Below are 23,216 nucleotides of genomic sequence, written 5' to 3'. Positions count from 1 at the left end.
TCTTGAGGACATTAAGTGAAATAAGCCAGTAACAAAAAGACAAATACTGCATAATTCCACTTATATGAGATACCTAAAGTAGTCAAATTAATAGAAACAGGAAGTTGAATAGTGGTTACCAGGGGCTGGGGGGAGAGGGAAAAGGGGAATTGTTTAATGGGTAGAGAGTTTCAGTTTTACAAGATGAAAAAGTTCTGGAGATCTGTTTCACAGCAATGTAACACTACTAAACTATACCCTTAAAAATGCTTAAGATATAAATTTCATCTTATGTGTTTTTTAACACAATTTTTTTAAAATATGACTTTTGGTCATAAACTAATGGTACAGAAACTTGGAAAAAATAATAACAATAATAACCAGACAATATCCGGTGAAAAAAAAATAGAGCTTTGGAGTGTGACAACTGGGAATGGAACCCTAGACCTGTCATTTACCAGCTGTGTGATCATCCATCACTTCCCCTCTCAAAAGAGCCCAAATTTCCTCTTTGTAAAATACATGCAAATACTTACTTTCTGGGTTGTTGTGAGAATTAAATTAAGAGGAAAAAAATCTATCATGTTTCCCAAACTTCCCTATTGCTAAGACTCTCTCAGAATGCTTGTTGAACATCATTCCGGAGCCCCACCTCCAGAGTACTAAAACCAAGTTACCAAGGAAGGGCCTGGGAACCTGCATATTTAACAAGCATCGTGTCATCTTGGAAATTTGGGAAAAACTAGAATGATGCATTTACTGGCCTAGGAAGGATGGGACTCAGTGAATGTCAGTGCCCATTCCCCCTGACTCTATGACACCACCCTTCCAACATCATCCCATCCAGCCGTGGATAACTTTCCAATCTCTTCTTCTTCCTCCCCATGTGGGTTGTCACTGCATTTAATGTTCACCCAAGAGTTACTGATACTGACCTTAGCTAGGGGTTGGGGGCTGCGGACACAGGTGCACAAGACATGTCTTTGTTCCAAAGATATGAACACAAATAACTTTAATGAAAGAGTAAATGAGCATATGAAAATATGCTTGAAGTCCATGTTACTGGAAATCCTCCTACTAAAAAGCATCTCAAAATATTGAAAATACTGAATATATGTATGTCTATATGTCTGAGCTCTCAAGAAAGTCAAGGAACTGCTCTGAGATGTTTGAACACCAACTCCATGGACTTCCCTGGGATTATCTCCAACCCTGAGTAACCTAGAACTTTTATTTTCAGGGGAGAGAGAGTAGGAGACAAAGTCTGGGCCACTCACAGGGTTGGATGTCAGATCAGAGACTATAAAAGGGTAAATTATTAAAAATCCGCCACTCAAATGTGAATGCTGTGGAAACATCTGTCTCATTCCTCTGTTCTGGGTAGAGAAAAGTCTCCCCTGAAAAATTCTGGCAATAGGCTAGAGCTCAAATAGATCCAGGGTCCAAATATTCTTTTTTTTCAGGATCAACAAGAGCAACAACAACAAGGAACTTAATTTAAAACGGACCTGGATTGGTAATGCCCCAGATGTCTGACAAAGAAAATGAAAACCCTTCCTGGAGGTAAGTGCACAGTCAAACCAAGCCTCAAAGAATTCACACAGATAGCAGTCCAACAAATGCAAGCTCAGAATCAAAAGTCACACACCACAAAAGGACACAAGGTACAGTGAGCAAGAGTCAGTAGATCCACAAGCACCTCAAATACTGAGATTACTGGGTATAGAATATAAAATAAGTGTTTACTGTGCTTAAATAACTATAGAGAAGGGTGTATTTAAAACCTGAGTGAAGGGACTTCCCTGGTGGTCCAGTGGTCAAGACTTCGCCTTCCAATGCAGGGGGTGAGGGTTCGATCCCTGGTTGGGGAGCTAAGATCCCACATGCCTCGTGGCCAAAAAACCAAAACATAAAAAAAGAAGCAATATTGTAACAAATTCAATAAAGATGTTAAAAATGGTCCACATCAAAAAAAATCTTTAAAAAAAAAAAAAAAAAAAAAAAAAACCTGAGTGAAGACCAAGAAGATCTGATCAAAAATGACCAGGCAGGGCTTCCGTGGTGGCTCAGTGGTTAAGAATTCGCCTCCCAATGTAGGGGACACGGGTTTGAGCCCTGGTCCGGGAAGATCCCACATGCCGCGGAGCAGCTAAGCCCATGCGCCACAACTACTGAGCCTGCGCTCTAGAGCCCACGAGCCACAACTACTGAGCCCACGTGCCTAGAGTCCGTGCTCTGCAACAAGGGAAGCCACCACAATGAGAAGCCCGCACACCGCAGTGAAGAGTAGCCCTTGCTCGCCGTAACTAGAGAAAGCCCATGCACAGCAACAAAGACCCAGTGCAGCCAAAAATAAATAAATAAAATAAGTAAATTTATATTTAAAAAAATGACCAGGCAGATTTGAAAAAAGCCAAATAGAACTTCTAGAAATGAAAAATAAAATAATTGAAATGAAAAGTTACTGAAACTTACTAGGGGTTGAGAAAATGCAATCAAAGGAGCAATGTTGTACTATTTTTCATCCATCATTTTTGCAAATATTTTTTTTTAAAGAAATTCGCATTCTTATTGATTGATTGATTGATTGATTGATTGCTGTGTTGGGTCTTCGTTTCTGTGCGAGGGCTTTCTCTAGTTGTGGCAAGCGGGGACCACTCTTCATCGCGTTGCGCGGGCCTCTCACTATCGCGGCCTCTCCTGTTGCGGAGCACGGGCTCCAGACGCGCAGGCTCAGTAATTGTGGCTCACGGGGCCCAGTTGCTCCGCGACATGTGGGATCTTCCCAGACCAGGGCTCGAACCCGTGTCCCCTGCATTAGCAGGCAGACTCTCAACCACTGCGCCACCAGGGAAGCCCCCCATTTTTGCAAATATTGAGAGGAATAACAATGTGCCAGAGGGGGTAAGGATGTAAGAAAAGAACTCCTCAAACTTCACTGATTGGAATGTGAACTGCTGTGATCTTTTTTGGAAAACAATACGGCCATAGCTACTAAAATTTTTTTAAAAATACAGATATCATCTGACCCAATATTTACACTTTTGAGAATCTATCGAATAGACCTAAAAGCACTTCTCTGAAAGGATATATGAACAAATATGTGTATTACTGTTTTGTTTGTGGTGGCAAAAATTAGAAATATAGAGGTATGGTTGAATAAACCATGGTTTGTCCATGGCATGGAATTGTATGCAGCTATTTAAAAGAGTGAGGTAGATCTACATCTGTTCACTCATCCATGATTTATTAAGCAATTAAAAATAAATATCAGAGCAGTGTATACTATGGAAATTCAGTAAAGACATAAACCTCCTTATATAAATTTATATTTATGTGAGCGTATACTCAGAAAAGTGTAGAATGATACACAGTGGGTGTTACCATTGGTTATTCAGTAGGAACGGGATAGAAATGAAGAGGGGAAATTATTGATTAAGAAATGTTTTTCTTAATACATGTTTGTATTATGTCACTAGTTGCAGTGAACATGAAAAAGTATAAAAGAGCAAAAGAAAGAAAAAGAAAAGGCAATAACATAACACAAGCAGAAGGCATTACAAGAGGAAGTTAGCTTTTCAGTTTGGGGGTCCTGGAAAGGCTTCGTGGAAGTGGTGGCACATAAGCTGGGTCTTGAAGGGGGGAGAGATTTGTTGAGAGAAGCCTGCGGGGGTTTCCTCCCAGCAGAGGGGTCAGCTGTGCCAAGAAAAGGAGGAAAATAAAAGGAAAATGATCATGTGTTGAACACCTGCACTGAACACAGACTCTTGTATCAATTCTTCCAAGCTGTTAGACTTACTGTACAGATGAGGGAACCGAGGCTCAGAGAAGTTCAGTGAATGGCAAAAAGCCACACAGCTGGTAATTGGCAGAACCAAGCTTAAACTGCATGTCTTTCTCACTCCAAAATTGTTTTTCTGTGACTGGAAAGAATTGCTTTGTATCTGGCTGCTATGATCTGAATGTTTGCGTCCCCCCAAAATTCATGTTGAAACCTAACCATCAATGTGATGATGTTAGGAGATGGGGCCTTTGGTAGGTGATTAAGTCATGAGGGTGAAGCCCTGAAGAATGGGATTAGTGCTCTTATAAAAAATGAGGCCCCCAGAGAGCTCTCTAGCCCCTTCCTTCCACCGTATGAGGACATAGCAAGAAGATGGCCATCTATGAACCAGAAAGCAGGTTTCATCAGACACCGAATCTACCAGCACCATGATCTTGCACTTCCTAACCTCCAGAACGGTGAGAAATAAATGTTTGTTGTTTATAAACCACCCGATTTACAGTATTTTTGTTACAGCAGCCTGAGTAGATTAAGACACTGGGCAAAGTGTGTACCTTGAACATTATGACTTGCAGATGGGATTGAGCCATGGGGAGGCAGCTGTGATCTCCTCAAAGCAGGCGTCCCTGCCCGCTGCATCCGGGTTAGGGAGCCTCCCGTGGGCCGGCTCCACACGGCACGTGTTCCCCCTTGCATTGTCTGGCTCCTCCCAGAGGGTTGATCAGCTGCATGGGCCAGGATGATTCCATGGGGAGGCTGAGTTCTGAAGGGTCATCACCCCAGAAAGGAGGGCTGGACAGCTGGAGGGACACTGGGCACTTCTGACAGCACCAAGAACCCTGGGCCCCATTTCCTGTTTCTCCCCCAGCTCCAGCTGCCCTGAAACAACCTGCACTCCTATGCTTTCTTGCTTTTGTTTATGCTGTTCCTTGTGCTCAAAATGCCTTTCCCTACCAGCTCCTTCTCTCTGGAAAACTCCTACACAGCTTTCAAGACCCAGGTCAAATGGCCCTCTTCTTCCTTTTATATCCATTAGCACATTTGACCCTCACCATTCAAAATAGGAATTAGCACCTCCATTTTATGTATGAGGACCCCAAGGGTCCCAGAGATGAAGTGCCTCTTTCAGAGTCCTTCAGCACCGGGAGACAAGAGACCGACTGGGGTTCCAGTTTTGGCTCTACCATTCGTGTGTAACTTTGGCCAAGTCTGTGTCCCTCTCTGGGCCTCAGTTCTTCACCTGTAACGTGGTGGGGGTTGGGATATTGTTTGAGATGGTCTCTGGGAAACTGTCTGGCTTGATGCTATGGCAACAAAAGAATTCAAACAGTCCCTTGGTGTTGCCTAAAACTGGATCTTGTTTCCCTTTGGCCTGAATCCAAGAGCAAGCACTGCTTCCCTCTGCCCTCCTCCCACGCACCCTACTCTTTGTTCTTCTTCCTGAGACAAAGCTGCCAGCCCCTCTCCTCTCCAGGCTGCTGGGCTTTGGGCCAGCCAGCCAAGTGGCAGCTGGGACTCAGATGAAAGGGCCCTCAGAGGGCTGCCTGTGGCGGAGTGCCCAGCCCAGCCCAGCCCAGCCCAGGCCTGGCAGCCCTGGGCCCAGCTGTCGCTTGAAGCATCCTGCTACCACTCCCACACAAGGCTCCCTTTGTGAGTTCCACAGTGGGGGAGACCCCTGCCAACCCACAAGGACCCTCTTCCCTTCCCTCTGCTCCATGCCTGTTTGAGAAATATCCAGGTCTTTATAGAATGGTCCAGGACCGAACCAGACTGGTCTGACTTTGGGCCAGGTGCTTTGGAGAGTTTTATTCCATTTCACCTTCAGAACAAATAGCAGGTAGTGCTATTCCCCTTTAGAGATGGGGCACATAGATACCTGAGGGCCTACTATGTGTCAATCGTGGCATCAGGTACCGGGATTTGGACAAGAGCATGTGTTTCTCCCTCCCTCCCTCTCTTTCTTCCTTCCTTTCTTTCTTTCCTTATTCCTTCCTGTCTTTCTTTTCCAAACACTCTCTAGGGGTGTTTCTTATTTCTTTTTTAAAAAAGAAGTCATGGGACTTACCTGGTGGCGCAGTGGATAAGTCTCCGCACTCCTGATGCAGGGGGCCTGGGTTTGATCCCTGGTCAGGGAACTAGATCCCACATGCATGCCGCAACTAAGAGTTTGCATGCCACAACTAAGGAGCCCTTGAGCCGCAACTAAGGAGCCCGCCTGCTGCAACTAAGGCCCGGCACAACCAAATAAAAATAAATAAATAAATATAAAACTAAAACTTAAAAAAAATAAAAAAGAAGTCATGGGACTTCCCTGGCAGTCCAGTGGTTAGGACTCTGTGTTTCCACTGAATGGGGCATGGGTTTGATCCCTGGTCAGGGAACTAAGATACCACAAGCCATGCGGCATGGCCAAAAAAATAAAATAAAATTAAAAATAAATTTAAAAAAATTAAAAAGAAGTCAGGTATGGAGGACAGATTGTGTGGCCTGGGTTTAAGTCCTGGCCTTGACATTAACTGCATGCTCTTGTGTAAAACCTTTTGCTACCTGTCAAGTGGGGTCACTAGGCTAGGTAATCTTCAGGTCCCTTTAGTGAGAGGTGGGAATGGGTGGCTCAGAGACATCTACATTTCCCCAACAGGCCACACTCAAACAGAGGAGACTGCTCACCCTGGCCCCAGTAGCAATCCCTGTCACCCGAGTTTATGAGCACCCTGACATAAACTGTAGTGGGCATGTGTAGTGTTTCCACCCAGCTTCTATTCTCCTTCCTTCTTTATACAGAACTACAGTTTTCCTCTGGGGACCACCCCTCCTTTACTCTCTACTGCCACTCTCATCTTGCCACTACATACAGCTTGAGAATGAAGCTGACGTATGAAGGCAAATAGAATTGAGAGACGAGATACCTGTTCCTGGCCATCATTTGAGCACTGATCAAGCTATGGCGAAGGCCCTACCCCTGGAGTTTCTAGTTAGGTGACCTGACGTTATTCCCTTTTGATGTAAGTCATTTTACTTTGGATATATCTGTCACTTACATTCTAAAGGGGCCCGACGGTGGCGGGTTCTGTACTGTGTCTCTGCCAGTTGTCCCTCCAGATCCTCTCCACCCTTCTCCCCACCGGCTCTCCACCCTGGGAGGCTGATCCTAATGGGCTATAGGCACAGGCTCCCATGCCCTCCAGCTTCTGTCTGAGTTTGGCCAACGCAAGGCCTAGCAGGAGGTCAGAGGGAAAGGGGAGGCTGAGATCAGACTCATTATTTCCTGGCCGTCTCCCTGCCCGGTCCCTGTAAGTCAGCTGCATCCCTCAGGCACCCGCTCCACACAGCTATTCTCTGTGGTTCTGGTAACCACTGTCTTCCTCACCCTTTTAAGTCCCCATAGTTAGCTGCCCTGAAGGACTGCACTATTTCTTGCTTCTCTCCCCAATCCCTGCCATATCTCTGTAGAGTCTTTTCATGAACCTCTCCTCGAACCCCCAGCTTGAGGAGGCACCTGTGTCCTGCCTCTGTGTGTTCTTGATGGTGTATGTACTGCGCATGCATGTGTGTGTGTGTTTGAATGTGTGCATGCGTCATCTCTGTGCCAGTCTCTCGACAATTAATCAAGAGCTAGTAGAGGAAGGGAACTGATTTTTACTGAGAGACTCCAGGCAGGACACTTGATATACATAGTTGGGTTTCATCGTCACAATTCTATAAAATAAGTGTTTTTAGCCACATTTTATAGAAGATAAAACTGAGGCCTTAACTGGTAAAGGAACTCACCTAAAGTCCCACAGCTGAGTAAGTAGTGGACCCAAGATTTGAAACCCATCCACATCTGGCTCCTAAACCTGTGCCTTTTTGCCACTCTGGGTCCTGCTTTCCAAAATGCCTGGTTCATTCTCATCCTTTAGGTCTCAGCTTATGTGTGTCACCTCTCCCAAGAGGCCTTCCCTGACCACTCAACTGGAAGGAAGTCACCACTGATATTCTTTTTCATAATACATTGTGCTTCTCCTTCACGATGTGTATTTGTTTGTTTATTTAATGTCTGTCCCACTGCTTGGATTCTAAGCTCCATGAGGGCAGCCAGTCTCCATACTTGTTTTGTTCACCACTCTCTTCCTAGTGCCTAGCACAGCTGCCTGCTCTATACCAGGCCCCAGATAAATATTTGTTAAATGAAAAAAGGGCTAAGAAAAGGAGCAAGCATTTATTAAGGGCCTGCCCAATGTCAGGCATTTTATGTGTTTTTTCTCGTTTCTCCTTCACAAGTATCTTATGAGGCACAGGTTGTTGTCCCATTTTGCTGACCGAAGTTAGAGAGGGAATGTGACTTTTCCAAAGTCACACAGCCTAGAGCCGGGGTTCAAACGCAGGTCTCCCTGATGTCACAGCTGTGCTTGTCCCCCATGCCCCTCTGCCCTTGGCACAGGAGCTCACAGTGGGGCAAGGAGGAGGAGGCGCTGATCAGTGGAACTCACATGAATCATTCTTGGACAAACAAACGGCAGAGAGCAAATAGTGGCTGCTGCAGCCACTCCCCTGGGACCAACAATTCCTAGACCCTCCCAGCCCAGCCCGGAAGCAATCGTCTTTCCTGTTTGCCCTCAGGCTCGCAGCCCAGTCCTACCTGGTCTGTGATCTTCTCCAAACACCCTGTTGCTTGCCTTTCTTTGCAGGGCTGCCCATGGCTCACCAAGTTCCCAAGGGACGACCCTGAACTTCCGGGTGTGTGTTGTGTCCCGGAGCCCTGCCTGCAGGCCAGTTCACTTGTCAGTCAGGTGGCACCTGGGAGGATCTTTTCCTTCCTTCCTCCTTTGCTCTCAGACCCTGTCCACTTTCCTCTCTAAAACCATTGCTACCCAAATGGGGGGCTTCTGAGACCCTGAGTAATGTTTTTTGTCTTGGCCTGGGTAATGGTTACACAGGTGTGTTTACATCTTGTGACAATTACTTGGGTGCATTCCTCTGTATTTAAGTTATACTTCAATTAAAAGTTTTTTAAAAAAAATCATTGCCACCCACTCTTGCCCCTGGCTCCCCCTACCAGACCAGCTGTGAAATAGGGATCATCTTTCAAACTGTTCTCCCTGAATACTCCCCAACACATACCCAGAGATCCTTTTCTTTTTTTTCTTTCTTTTTTTTTTTTAATTTATTTTTTATTTTTGGCTGCATTGGGTCTTCGTTGCTGCACGCGGGCTTTCTCTAGTTGCCGTGAGTGGGGGCTACTCTTCATTGCGGCGCGCGGGCTTCTCATTGCAGTGGCTTCTCTTGTTGCAGAGCATGGGCTCTAGGCACACGGACTTCAGTAGTTGGGGCACATGGCCTCAGTAGTTGTGGCTCGCGGGCTCTAGAGCGCAGGCTCGGTAGTTGTGGCGCACGGGCTTAGTTGCTCCGCAGCATGTGGCATCTCCCCGGACCAGGGCTCGAACCCGTGTCCCCTGCATTGGCAGGCAGATTCTTAACCACTGCGCCACCAGGGAAGTCCCACCCAGAGACCCTTTTCATCTAAGGGTTTCTGACTGAATCCTGCCCAGCAAAGATAGTATAGGTCAACATAGCTGACATGGGCAGTGCCCCAAGTCCTGGGACCTCTAGAGTCCTTGGGTTCCTGCTCCTGGTGGGCAGCTCCTCCCTCTCTGAGCCATCACTTGGAGCCCCAAAGGCCTCTCTCCGGCCTAGCCTGAGTGAGAGCTTGGATGCCCTCCCAACTCCTCCCCAGACCCTCTTTTTCAGGTCATGCTGGCAGCTGTTGGCTTGCAGGGCCAGTTTTCAGGTGCCCAGGCACCACGTGGGGCTGGTTACTGTTTACCCCTTGTCACTGAGAAGAGCATGTCCCATGGCCTATACTCAGGACCTCTGCCAGCTCATCCTCCTTGGGCTCCTGGAGAGGAATTAACTGCATCCCATCCACCTCCTCGTTCACTGGCTGCCCAGCCCCAGTGTGCAGACCCCAGTTGATGACCCCAGATGGACACCTTCTCACACAGCCCCAAGACACCCTAACCCAAGGAAGGGAGGGGCCCTGCCCACCAAGTCGGTGGTGGTAGCAGAACTTCCTGCAGCTGAACACAGTGAAAGTGTCAGACCAGGCTTCTGGTGGCCAGTAGCAGAGGCCAAGGCCAGCTCTTTAAACCAAAAGGAAATTTCCATGATTACCAGTGTTCCTAGGGGATGGGCACCAGGAGCTCAGGGGGCCCAGTGGCAGGAGCCTGACTGGGATTACACTGCAGAACTGAGTGGCTTCTGCTGCTGCGGTCACAGGCAGGCCCCTGGCTATACCAGGGGCAGGTAGAAGAAGAAGCCAGTCATTTGGGCTTCTGCAGTGGGAGCAGGGACTAGGAGTTACCTACCCCGGCAAGACTTGAATGGGAATTTCCCCTAAAGGGAGAGCATGGGGCTAGTGGGGAAGGGGTAGAGTCTAGACATCACATTGCCAAAAACAAAAACAAAAACAAAACGACTATCTCTTAGCACAGGGCTGAACTGAACTTGGAGAAGACTTTGAGTTGGGCAGAGGCAATGCCACCCCCATTACACACATATCCACTAACAACATTTGAATCATACCTTTTCTTTTTTTTTTGGCCGCACCCCACAGCATGTGGAACTTCCCCGACCAGGGATCAAACCTGCATCCCCTGCAGTGGAAGCGTGGAGTCTTAACCACTTGACCACCAGGGAAATCCAAATCGTACCATTTTAAAGATTAATTTGAACATGTATGTATTTTTTTTTTTCATCTAGTATTGTGAGGATTTCTCCCATTTTATTAAGGGCTCTTCTATACACCATTTGTAATGGCTACATCACAGTGCGTTGTAAGAATGTATCATAAATCTATTAAGCCAGTGGTCCCCAACCTTTTTGGCACCAGGGACCGGTTTCGTGGAAGACAGTTTTTCCACGGACATGGGTTGGGGGTTATGGTTCAGGCGGTAATGCGAGTGATGGGGAGCGATGGGGAGCGACAGATAAGCTTCGCCTGCTCACCTCCTGTTGTGCAGTCCGGTTCCTAACAGGCCACGGACTGGTATCAGTCTGCGGCCTGGGGATTGGGGACCCCTGTATTAAGCCACACTTCACTTCTGCCTTCTTTCTTTCTTTTTTCTCCTTTACTGTAACTAGCACTGCAAGGAGCGTCCTTCATAGCTGAGACACTGAGCAAGGAGTACGCACCTTTTCCGAGGATCTATTCCCTGTTGCCAAATGACTAGGAAGGCTGTGCCCACCATCCAGGCACACAGGGTATGGCTGCTCCTTAGTGTGTCTTTGCCCCCGCTCAGAGTCTGACCCCCACCCACCAGCCCCCAGGGGGCTGCCGAGGCTGCAGGCGAGGCTGAAACCATGAGCTGGCTTATAGGCAGGGCCTGAGAACCAAGGCAGGCCACCTCCACCATCGGAGTCTTCCTGAGATCTGATGAGCATCTTTTTCTGGGGTGATCCAAAATACCAGCTAAGGGACTCACCCCATGTCCTGCTCCGTGTTGTCTTTTCTTTCTCCCGTCTTCTCTTCCTTCTTGCTTCCCCCTCCCTTTTCTCTCTCTCTTTCCTTTCTGTGTCTTCCCTCTAACTCTGGTCTTTTTGCTTTCCCTTCCTCTCTACTCTTTTTCCTTCACCTTTTAATTCCCCCCTGCCCCGGAATTCAGCCTTGTTTCTGTCTGTTTTCTCTTCTGCTCTCCTCTCTGTCCTCCACCCACCACGCCTGTTGTGTGAGTCATAATTTCCCCAGAGAGATAAGGCAGCCTTTTCCTTCCTGGGCCTTGATTTAAATGAGGGGTGAGTTTGCCTCCCACAAAAGGCAAAGCTAACAGATCACAAAATTGGGAGCTGCATGGTACACCAGGGTGACTCAGGGCTTCCAGGTTGGGAGACACACAATCCATCAAGGTTTCCTTAGAGGCTTTGTCACCCCAGGGGCCAGCACACTGTGCCCGATGACTCATCAGGGCAGCCTCGGTGTATTGGCAGCAGGCTGTGCGAAGGGACATCAGTTTATGATGTTGCTCCCGGGAGGAAACCCGCTCTCTGAGGGCGGATGCTGGGGACCCAGGAACACAGCAGATCCAGGCCCCATGGCCGTGTTTCTCATTGTGTGTTCTGCCATCACAGTGATCAGGTAGGATTTTATAAAAATTCAGGTTGCTGGGCCCCTGTGCATTCTTATTAAACCAGAATATCTGGGAATGGGGGTCAGAAACCTTCATGCAAAATGTGATGCACAGGCTGATAAGTACCTGTTAGATTTTTGAATGCACACACCCTATGTCTCAGCAACCCCACTCCTCAACTTTCTGCATGAGGATATTTGTTGTAGCATTGTTTGTTATCCAAACTTGGGAACACCCTAAGTGTCTATTAGTAGAGAATGGTTAAATAGATGATAATGTTTCCTACTGTAGAGTAATATTCAGTCATTTTTAAAAAATGGGGCATTTGGGACTTCCCTGGTGCTCCAGTGGTTAAGACTCCACGCTCCCAATGCAGGGGGGCCCAGGTTCAATCCCTCATCAGGGAACTAGATCCCGCATGCCACAACTAAAGATCCCACACACCACAACTAAAGATTCTGTATGCTGCAACTAAGACCCATGCAGCCAAGTAGATAAATAATTTTTTTTTAAATGGGGAATTCATAGAGACAGAAAGTACATTAGAGGTTACCAGGGGTTATGAGGGGAGGGGCAGGGGAGCATGGAGAGTTATTGCTTAATGGGTACAGAGTTTCAGAGTTTCTGTTCGGGTGGTGATGGTTGCACAATATTGTGAATGTAATTAACGCCACTAAATTGTACACTTAAAAATAGTTAAAATGGCAAATTTTTTGTTTTATATATATAAATAAATAAATAAAATACACACAATTTTTAAAAAATGAATGAGGTAGAATCATATGCAGTAATATGGAAAGATACCCAAGATAGACTGTTAAGTGAAAATGGAAATTGTAGATGAAGATGATAGTAAGAATTATAAAATTGTGTGTGTGTGTGTGTGCATTTGTGTGCCAGGAAAAGGCAGTAAAGAATCATATCACCCTCTTAAAAGTGTTTGTCACTGGAGGTGAGATTGGTGGGACACACAGGAGAAGGAAGATTCTTTGTCCTTTCTGTGATATCAAAAATAAGTGCTGGGCACTGGTCAGAATGGCCATCACTAAAAACTCTACAAATAACAAATGCTGGAGAGGATGTGAATAAAAGGGAACCCTCCTGCACTGTTGGTGGGATTCTAAGTTGGTACAGCCACTATGGAAAACAGTATGGAGGTTCCTCAGAAAACTAAAAATAGAGCTACCATATGACCCAGCAATCCCACTCCTGGGCATATATCCAGACAAAACTCTAATCCAAAAAGACACATGCACCCCTATGTTCATAGCAGCACTATTCACAATACCGAAGACATGGAAACAACCTAAATGTCCATCAAAGAGGAATGGATAAAGAAGATGTGGTACATATATACAATGGAATATTACTCAGCCATAAAAAATAATGAAATAATGCCATTTGCAACAACATGGATGCAACTAGAGATTATCATACTAAGTGAAGTACGTCAGAAAGAGAAAGACAAATACCATATGGTATCACTTATATGTGGAATCTAAAATATGACACAAATGAACCTATCTATGAAACAGAAGCAGATTCATGGACATGGAGAACAGACTTGTGGTTGCCAAGAGGGAGGGGGTCAGAGGAGGGATGGAGTGGGAGGTTGGAGGCAGGAGATGTAAGCTGTTATATGGAATGGATAAACAACAAGGTCCTAGTGTATAGCATAGAGAACTATATTCAGTATCCTATGATAAACCATAATGGAAAAGAGTATTTAAAAAAAGAATGTATATATATGTATAACTTAATCACTTTGCTGTACAGCAGAAATTAACACAACATTGTAAATCAACTATACTTCAATTTTTAAAAAGTGCTGGGATTATAGGTGATTTTTACTTTCTTTTTGGTGTTTTTCAGATAAAAAATTTAAACATACTCAGCAAAACAAATACCATCCGTGTTCTCAAAGAGCTCAGGATCGAGTGGGGAGACAGATACAGATCCAGGTAATCATAGCAAAACACTATTTGTGGCAAGGGCTGTGGAAGCACAGTGGAGGTAGTGGAAGGCTTTCTGGAGGAGGTGACATTTTGACTCTGGTCTTCAAAGACCTCAAGGAATCAGCCAAGTGGAGAAGTGGAGCTAGAACTCCTCTGGTGGAAGGAAAGGCAAAGTTGCGAGAGAAAGCGTGAGGTTCGGCAAGCGTCTGTAAAGCTCAGGAGCTGAAATGCAGCTTACCTGCTGGGAGTAGCTGGAGAATGAAGAGTTTTACCAGGGGAGTGACAGATTTGTATTTTGGGTGGATCCTCTGGCGAGGTCTTTTCTGGGTTGAGGTTAGAGACATTGCTCTCAGGCAAAGGCTGGAACCTAATAAGATGTAAACAAAGACTTTCCCATTCACCTCGGAATTTCAGCTGAGGCCCCAAAGGCCAGAGCTGCTGAACTTAAAGTGAGAGGCTGAACCACCCATGCAGAACTCCGGAGGAGGAGAGAGGGCAGGACTAAAAGCCATTGCTCAGCTAACCTGCCTGCCACGGAGAGAAAGTCAACATCCCCCAGGAACCGCCGGAGAGAAGACTCTTCCGAGAGAGTTGTCAGTGCATTCACTCTGCCTGTCCCCCAACCACACCTTACCAGGGAGGGGAAGGAGCTCTCCCCCGTCACCTCGAACCAGGGGAGAGAGGCTTTGGGAGAACTATTTGGGGAGCCTTGGAGGGGGTCTGTGAGGTCTGGAATCTGGTGAGAGCTGGCGAGTGCGGGGGCGGGGGGGTGGCGCTCCTAGGCAGGGGGCTGTACTTCCAGCTGTGTGTTTCTCTTAGGGCACCTGTAGATCCCACAGTAAGGAGTAGAATGAGACCTTCTTGGAAAGCACCCCGTGGAAGAGGGCTTCCGCTCAGGGGAGAGGGGACTCCCGCAGAATGAGGCTGGAAGTGTGAGGAGGGATGCAGAAGCCAAGGGGCTGTAAACAGCCCCAAAGAGGAAGCACCCCCTTTTTTTAGGGGTACTGCAGCTGAATGGTGTGGTAGGTCTCCCAGGAGCCTATCAGAAGTGCTCCTGAGAGAAAATGTCAGCATCTGGAACCTGCCAAGACCAGAGGGCTCTATCGTAGGTAGACTTTCCTGGCTGAGACTACCCCACCCCCTCCCCCCAGCTCTGGAGTGCCAGAGGCAGCCGGGGCAGGGGCAGGAGGAGCAGAAAAGCGAGGCGAGAGAGGCTGCCCAGTCCCCTCCCCAGCCAGCAGGTGTCCCAGCCAGAGGTGGCCAGAACAGGGGCAGTTTTGCTTTAACATTGGCCTGCACGTAGAGTGCCTAACAATAAACGGGAGGCTCTCGGAAAGCTAGGGGACCTGCCGAGATTTCATCCGGGAAAAGTAAAGCATGAGTCCGCAGAATCGGTTCGAAAGGGCAGTGGTAGGAAAGAAAGAAATCGGCTCCGTGCTTTCCAGCTGCTGAGTCAAACCCCTTTCTTTAATAAACAGCTACGAAACATTAATGACGCCTATCTGGTGAATGCGGTCTTAAAACGATGAGAGGATTTTCCTCCCACTGTCTCCCGCATCGGCCAACCCTTTTTATCAAAGCGAGACGGACAATTACCGCTTGGAAACTCGTGTGTTTCCGCTGGCGACGTGTCTCGTCGCGCTGGCGGGGGCTCAGGGACGCAATAGCTGGCTCGGGCGGCGGCGGCGGCGCGGGCGGAGCACCGGTCCTGGCTTGCCCTGCAGCTCCCCCTGCTGGCCGAGGCTGCAGCGGCCGGCCCCCCGCCTTGCGACCCAGCTTTGGGGCTGGAACCCGCCCTGCCCTCCTGGAGTCTGCAGGCCTTGAGGTGAGACAGTCATTCGGGAATTGAACGGTCAAACGAGAGGTGTACACTTGCCACTGGGATGAGAGCCTATCCGATAGGGGAGGGGGCTGATCTGGTCAGAAAGGTCAGCCGCGGAGGGTGAGGCTGGGCAAAAGGGCTGAGGTGGGAAGTGGGGGAGTGAAGATTTGGAAAAGCTAGTAGTGGCCTTTGGGAGAGTGCGGCATGCTGAGGAGTCACCGGTATTCCTGCTATTTCGTGTCTCTGGGCATTTGCTTAAGCTGGTACCTCTACCTGGAAAACATTTCCCACTTTCCTTTTCCTTTTCCTTTTTTTTTTTGGTTCTAATTACTTAATGTATTCAAAAATATGAGAGAATGAATATATAAATATCCATGTACCCATCACTCAGCTCGAGAAATAAGACCTAACAAATAGAAAGTACCCATGTACTCCTCCCTTTCACCCTCCTTCTTCCCAGAGCTGGCTCCTTAAGTTGATGTTTTCATTCCCATGTAAGTTTTTATTTACTGTATATGTATCCATAAATAATATATAGATGCATGAAATCAGGAAAATTGTAATTTATTGTATTTAGAATATAGATATAGAATGTATGCTGTATGTGTATACTTTAATATAGTATATGTATGGGGCTTCCCTGGTGGCGCAGTGGTTAAGAATTCACCTGCTAATGCAGGGGACATGGGTTCAATCCCTGATCTGGGAAGATCCTACACCCCGCAGAGAAACTGAGTCCGGGCACCAAAACTACTGAGCCTGCGCTCTAGAGCCAGTGAGCCACAACTACTGAGCCCGCCAGCCTAGAGCGCATGCTCTGCAACAAGAGCAGCCACCACAACGAGAAGCCTGCGCACCGCAATGAAGAGTAGCCCCCGCTCACCACAGCTAGAGAAAGCCTGCGAGCAGCAACGAAGACCCAAAGCAGCTGAAAATAAAATTAGTTAATTTTAAAAAGCGAAAAAATCTTTTAAAAAATATAGTATATGTGTTATAGTGTTGTATAGTATATTTACATATATAGTATATAGTGTATGTACTGTGTTATAGAGAATATATTGGGTTGGCCAAAAAGTTCGTTCGGGGTTTTGTACCATCTTACAGACAAGCCCGAACGAACTTTTTGGCCAACCCAATATGTATATAAAGAGAGGGAGAGACACATTTTTCTTCTCACCATCCTGCATTTAAGATTATTCCCACATCTTTCTGCCTTACTAACTTCACATAGTTGTTACTCCTTCCGGAAGCTTTGCCAAGCCCCTCTCCTCTCTGCTCCCTGTGCTCTTGTGATAGTTACCCAGCTAGGTTGAAGTGGCCTGCTTGGTTGTCTGTCCTCCCCCATCAGGCTCTCAAGCTTCCTGGGGGCCAGAACTGTGCATCCAGGTCGGGTGTCTCTCCTGCTCAGCCCAGAGTCTGGCCCACAGGTGGGGCCTGAAGGCAGAGAATCAGGCCAGAAAGGCTTGAACACCAGGATAAGACATTGGACCTCATCTTGGATGGTGGTTTTTCAGCTGGGCTCTGTGGAGTCTCTTGAGTTCTCTGGAGGTGACTTCAGGGCTAAAGAAAAGTGGTCAAAGGATGCAGCTATAGCCCACCGTCATCCTATTAGTCAAATCAATTTCTTCTCAATCTGTCTCATTCATTGGGCTTCAGTGCAAAATTTTACTTAAAGAAATACGGTACATGTTAAAGAATGAAATTAGAACACTCCTTAACACCATACACAAAAATAAACTCAAAATGGATTAAAACCTAAACGTAAGGCCGGATATAAAACTATAAAACTCTGAGATGAAAACATAGGCAGAACACTATCTGATATAAATCACAGCAAGATGTTTTTTGACCCACCTCCTAGAGTAATGAAAATAAAAACAAAAGTAAACAAATGGGACCTAATTAAACTTAAAAGTTTTTGCACAGTAAAGGAAACCATAAAACGAAAAGACAGCCCATAGAATAGGAGAACATATTTGCAAACGAAGCAACCGACAAGAGATTAATCTCCAAAATATACAAACAGCTCATGCAGCTCAATATCAAAAAAACAAACAACCCAATCAAAAAATGGGCAGAAGACCTAAATAGACATATCTCCAAAGAAGACATACAGTTGGCCAAAAAGCACATGAAAATATGCTCAACATCACTAATTATTAGAGAAATGCAAATCAAAACTGCAATGAGGTACCACCTCTCCATGGTCAGAATGGCCATCATCAAAAAAATCTACAAGCAATAAATACTGGAGAGGGTGTGGAGAAAAGGGAACCCTCTTGCACTGTTGGTGGGAATGTAAATTGGTACAGCCACTAGGGAGAACAGTATGGAGGTTCCTTAAAAAACTAAAAATAGAGCTACCATATGACCCAGAAATCCCACTCCTGGGCATATACCTGGAGAAAACCATAATTTGAAAATATACATGCACCCCTATGTTCATTGCAGCACTATTTACAATAGCCAGGACATGGAAGCAACCAAAATGTCCATCGACAGAGGAATGGATAAAGAAGATGTAGCACGTATATACAATGGAATATAACTCAACCTTAAAAAATAATGAAATAATGCCATTTGCAGCAACATGGATGGACCTAGAGATTGTCATACTGAGTGAAGTAAGTCAGACAGAGATGGACAAATATCGTATGATATCGCTTATATGTGGAATCTTTAAAAATGGTACAAATGAACTTATTAACAAAACAGAAATTAGAGTTACAGATGTAGAAAACAATCTTATGGTTACCGGGGGGAATGGGAGAGCAGGATAAATTGGGAGATTGGGATTGGCATATACACATTACTATATATAAAATAGATAACTAATAAGGACCTACTGTATAGCACAGGGAACCCTACTCAATACTCTGTAATGACCTATATGGGAAAAGAATCTAAAAAAGAGTGGATATATGTATATGTATAACTTATTCACTTTGCTGTACAGCAGAAAGTAACACAACCTTGTAAATCAACTATACTCCAATAAACATTTTTAAAAATATATCATGGCATGTAAAAACAAAATTGAAAGGGATGAGGAGTGTGATGGGCTCAATAATGGCTCCCAAAGATGTCAATGTCCTAATCCCTGGCACCTGTGAATATGTTAGGTTATGTGGCAAAGGAGGATTAAGGATGGAATTAAGATTGCTAATCAGATGACCTTGAGATGGGAAGATTATCCTGGATTATAATCCAGGAGGGGGCCTAACATAATGACAAAATCCTTGTAACTGGAAGAGGAGAACCAGAGAGATGGCTGGATGAAAAGGCCTTGCTAGCTTTGAAGATGAAGGAAGGGCCCATGAACCAAGAAATGCAGGCAGCCTCTAGAATCTGGAAAAGGCAAGGGAATGGATTCTCCCCCAGAGCCTGCAGAAAGGAACACAGCGCTGATGACACCTTGATTTTAGGTCCATGAGATCCATTTTGGATTTCTGACCTCTGGGATTGTGAGATAGTAAATTTGTGTTGCTTTAAGCCACTGGATTTATGGTACCGGCACACCTTGGAGACGTTGTGTGTTTTGTTCCAGACCGCTGCAATAAAGCGAATATTGCAATAAAGTGAATATCACAAAAAAGCAAGTCACACAAATTTTTTGCTTTCCCAGTGCCTATAAAAGGTATGTTTAACACTATACTGTATTCTAAGTGTGCAATAGCATTATGTACAAAAAAATGTACATACCTTAATTTTAAAATACTTTATTGCTAAAAAATGCTAACCATCACCTGAGCCTTCAGCAAGTTGTAATCTTTATGCTGGTAGGGGGTCTTGCCTTGATGTTGATGGCTGCTGACTGATCAGGTTGGTGGTTGCTGAAGGTTGGGGTGGCCGTGAACAATTTCTTAAAATAAGACAATGAAACGCTGCATCGATTGACCCTTCCTCTCACAAACGATTTCTCTGCAGCGTGCAATGCTGTTTGATAGCATTTTACCCACAGTCGAACTTCTTTCAATCCTCTCAAACCCTGCTGCTGTCTTATCAACTGAGTTTATCCTTTGTTGTTATTTCAACAGTCTTTACAGCATCTTCACCAGGAGTAGATTCCATCTCAAGAAATCACTTTCTTTGCTCATCCATAACAAGCAACTCCTCATTCATTAAAGTTTTGTCATGAGATTGCAGCAATTCAGTCGCTCCCATCACGCCCCACTTCTAATTCTAGTTCTCTTGCTGTTTCCACATCTGCAGTTACTTCCTCCACTGAAGTCTTGAACCCCTCAAAGTCATCCATGAGAGTTGGAGTCAACTTCTTCCAAACTCCTGTTAATGTTGATATTTTGACCTCTTCCCATGAATCAAGAATGTTCGTTCTTTTTTTTTATAAATTTATTTATTTATCTATTTATTTATTTATGGCTGCATTGGGCCTTTGTTGCTGCGCGTGGGCTTGGGCTTTCTCTAGTTGTGGTGAGTGGGGGCTACTCTTTGTTGTGGTGCATGGGCTTCTCATTGTGGTGGCTTCTCTTTCTGCGGAGCACAGACTCTAGGCACGTGGGCTTCAGTAGTTGTGGCTCACGGGCTCTAGAGCACAGGCTCAGTAGTTGTGGTGCACGGGCTTAGTTGCTCCGCTGCATGTGAGATCTTCCCGGACCAGGGATCAAACCCGTGTCCCCTGCATTGGCAGGTGGGTTCTCAACCACTGCGCCACCAGGGAAGTCCAAGAATGTTCTTAATGGCCCAGATCCATCAGAGGCATCACTACTTGTGGCAGCTATAACCTTAGGAACTGTGTTTCTTAAATAATAAGACTTTAAAGTCAAAATTATTCCCCGAATCATGGGCTACAGAATGGATGTCACGTTAGCAAGCCTGAAAACAATCTTGTTGTAAATCTCCATCAGAGCTCACAGGTGACCAGGTGCATTGTCAATGAGCAGTCATATTTTGAAAGGAAACTCTTTTTCTGAGCAGTAGGTCTCAACAGTGTGTTTAAAATAGTCAGTAAACCATGTTGTCAACAGATGTGCTGTCATCCACATTAGAGCACAAGCAGAGTAGATTTAGCATACTTCTTAAGGTCCCTAGGATTCTTGGAATGGTAAATGAGCATTGACTTCAACTTAAAGTAACCAGCTGCATTAGCCCCTAGCAAGAGAGTCAGCCTGTCCTTTAAAGTTTTGAAGCCAGGCGTTGACTTCTCTCTAACTATGAAAGTCCTGGATGGCATTTCTTCCCAATATTAGGCTGCTTCATCTATATTGAAAATCTGTTGTTTAATGTAGCCATCTTCCTTAAATGTCTTAGCAAGATCTTCTGGATAACTTGCTGCAGCTTCTATATCAGCACTTGCTGTTTCACCTTCTATGTTATGGAGATGACTTCTTTCCTTAAACCTCATGAACCAACCTCTGCTACCTTCAAACTATTCTTCTGCAGCTTCCTCACCTCTTTCAGCCTTCATAGAGTTGAAGAGAGTTAGGGCCTTTGACTTAAAGGAATGTTGTGGCTGGTTTAATCTTCTATCTAGACCACTAAAACTTTCTCCGTATCAGCAATAAGGCTGTTTTGCTTTCTTATCATTCGTGTGTTCACTGGAGTAGTACCTCTAATTTCTTTCAAGGACTTTTCCTTTGCAGTCACAACATGGCTAACTGGTACAAGATGCTTAACTTTTGGCCTATCCCAGCTTTTGACATGCCTTCCTCAGTAAGCTTAATCATTTCTAGCTTTTGACTTAAAGTGAGAAATGTGTAACTCCTCCTTTCACTTGAACACATAGAGGCCACTGTAGGGTTATTAATTGGACTAATTTCAATATTGCTGCATGGCCTGAGGAGAGGGAGAGAGATGGGGCAATGGCTGCTTGGTAGAGCAGTCAGAACACATGCAACATTTAGCTATTAAGTTTGCCATCCTATATGGGCACAGTTTGTTGTACCCCAAACAAATTGCAATAGTAACATGAAAGATCACTGACCACAGATAACCACAACAAATATAGTAATAATGAGTGACTTCCCTGGTGGTCCAGTGGTTAAGACTCCACACTTCCACTGTAGGGGGCGCAGGTTTGATCCCTCGTCGGAGAACTAAGATCCCGCATGCCGTGCTGTGCGGCCAAAAAAAAAGAACAAGAAAAATTTTAAATACTGAAAGAATTACCAAAACTTGACACAGAGACATGAAGTAAGCAACTGATGTTGGAAAAACGATCCTGATACAGATTCTGAATAGCCAAAGCAATATTGAGAAAGAAGAACTGTCCTGAAGTTATCATGCTCCTTGACTTGAGACTATACCCTAAAGCTACAATAATCAAAACAGTATGGTGCTGACACAAAAACAGACACATAGATCAATGGAACAAAAAAGAGAGCCCAGAAATAAAACCACACAATATGGTCAATTAATCTATGACAAAGGAGGCAAGAATATGCAATGGAGAAAAGACAGTCTCTTCAATAAGTGGTGCTGGGGAAACTGGACAGCTACATGTAAAAGAATGAACTTAGAACATTCTATAACACCATATACAAAAATAAACTCAAAATGTATTAAAGACCTAAATGTAAGACCTAAAACCATAAAACTCCCAGAAGAAAACATAAGCAAAACACTCTTTGCTATATATCATAGCAATATTTTTTTTGGATCTTTCTCCTAAGGCTCCCTGGGGGGAGCCCAGTAAAAGTGTACTGAATGAAAACAACACAGGAAGGAGTGAAGAAATATTTGGGAAGCACACCAAGGATAGACAGGTCCCCACAATTTTCATTCATTCATCCTTTCAGTCAACAAACCGAGGAAAATTTCCTGAGCTCCTGGGGTCATAGGGAAGAGGTAGACCTGTCTCTTGCCCTCAAGGACTCCTAGGTAGAGGAGAGACAGACATGTTTTCCGTATGAGTGACTAGTTTTGTCTGGTCACAGAATTTTAAAATATAATAACTTTATAGTAAGTGATATATATGGCAGGTGAAGTCCTTCCAGGGGAGTGAACAAAACATGGTTGAAAATATAATTTGGAGTCCCAGGTTCCTCATCAATAAGGTAGAGGTTGAGTTGCAGGAGTGCTAGAGTATATCCAGCTCTGATAATCCAGACCTTTGTGACTGACTGACTAGGGAGCACTTTGTTGTCCTGTCAACCCCTCTCTTTACTACTCAGCAAGCTCAGAAACCTGTAGGCTGCCCCGGGAGCCAGTTGCATCAGCTGGAGGAAGGGCTGGATCTTCCCAGAACTGGGGGAGGGGTACGATAGGGAGGAAGACCAGAGTGGAGGCCGGTCAGGAAGACCTGCCAGCTTCCTGGGTTGACGGGGGTCAGCCATTCACAAGGAGCCTTTGTAACAGTGGAGTTTGCGGTGGATTCCCCAAGCAGAGATACTTCTATTCCCAAGGGACAGAAAAGGCCTGGGCCTCTTAGGGTAACCTGAGGACTCCGGGGCCCTGCTACTCCCTCAAATAGCTCTTTCTTAGCTGGTCATTTGACTCTTTTATTTTTTTTTATTTGTTTTATTTTTGGCTGTATTGGGTCTTCGTTGCTGGGTGTGGGCTTTCTCTAGTTGTGGTGAGTGGGAGCTACTCTTTGTTGCAGTGCATGGCCTTCT

At 45.4% G+C, this 23,216-nt stretch overlaps 1 protein-coding gene across 1 annotated transcript in view; it reads left to right on the top strand.

Moving 5' to 3' along the window:
- Positions 1 to 23,216, top strand: part of THRSP (thyroid hormone responsive) — a 43,215-nt gene that overhangs the window by 1,422 nt on the left and 18,577 nt on the right. The window contains exons 2-6 of the mRNA XM_068555914.1: positions 1,443 to 1,542; positions 3,459 to 4,221; positions 10,359 to 10,479; positions 10,886 to 11,005; positions 13,741 to 13,829. The gene's annotated coding sequence lies outside the window, so the exon portion shown is untranslated. The remainder of the gene's footprint in view (positions 1 to 1,442; positions 1,543 to 3,458; positions 4,222 to 10,358; positions 10,480 to 10,885; positions 11,006 to 13,740; positions 13,830 to 23,216) is intronic.

The sequence above is a fragment of the Eschrichtius robustus genome, chromosome 11 (assembly GCF_028021215.1).
Source record: "Eschrichtius robustus isolate mEscRob2 chromosome 11, mEscRob2.pri, whole genome shotgun sequence".
Taxonomy (NCBI): Eukaryota; Metazoa; Chordata; class Mammalia; order Artiodactyla; family Eschrichtiidae; genus Eschrichtius; species Eschrichtius robustus.
This window is presented reverse-complemented; position numbering and strand designations above follow the sequence as displayed.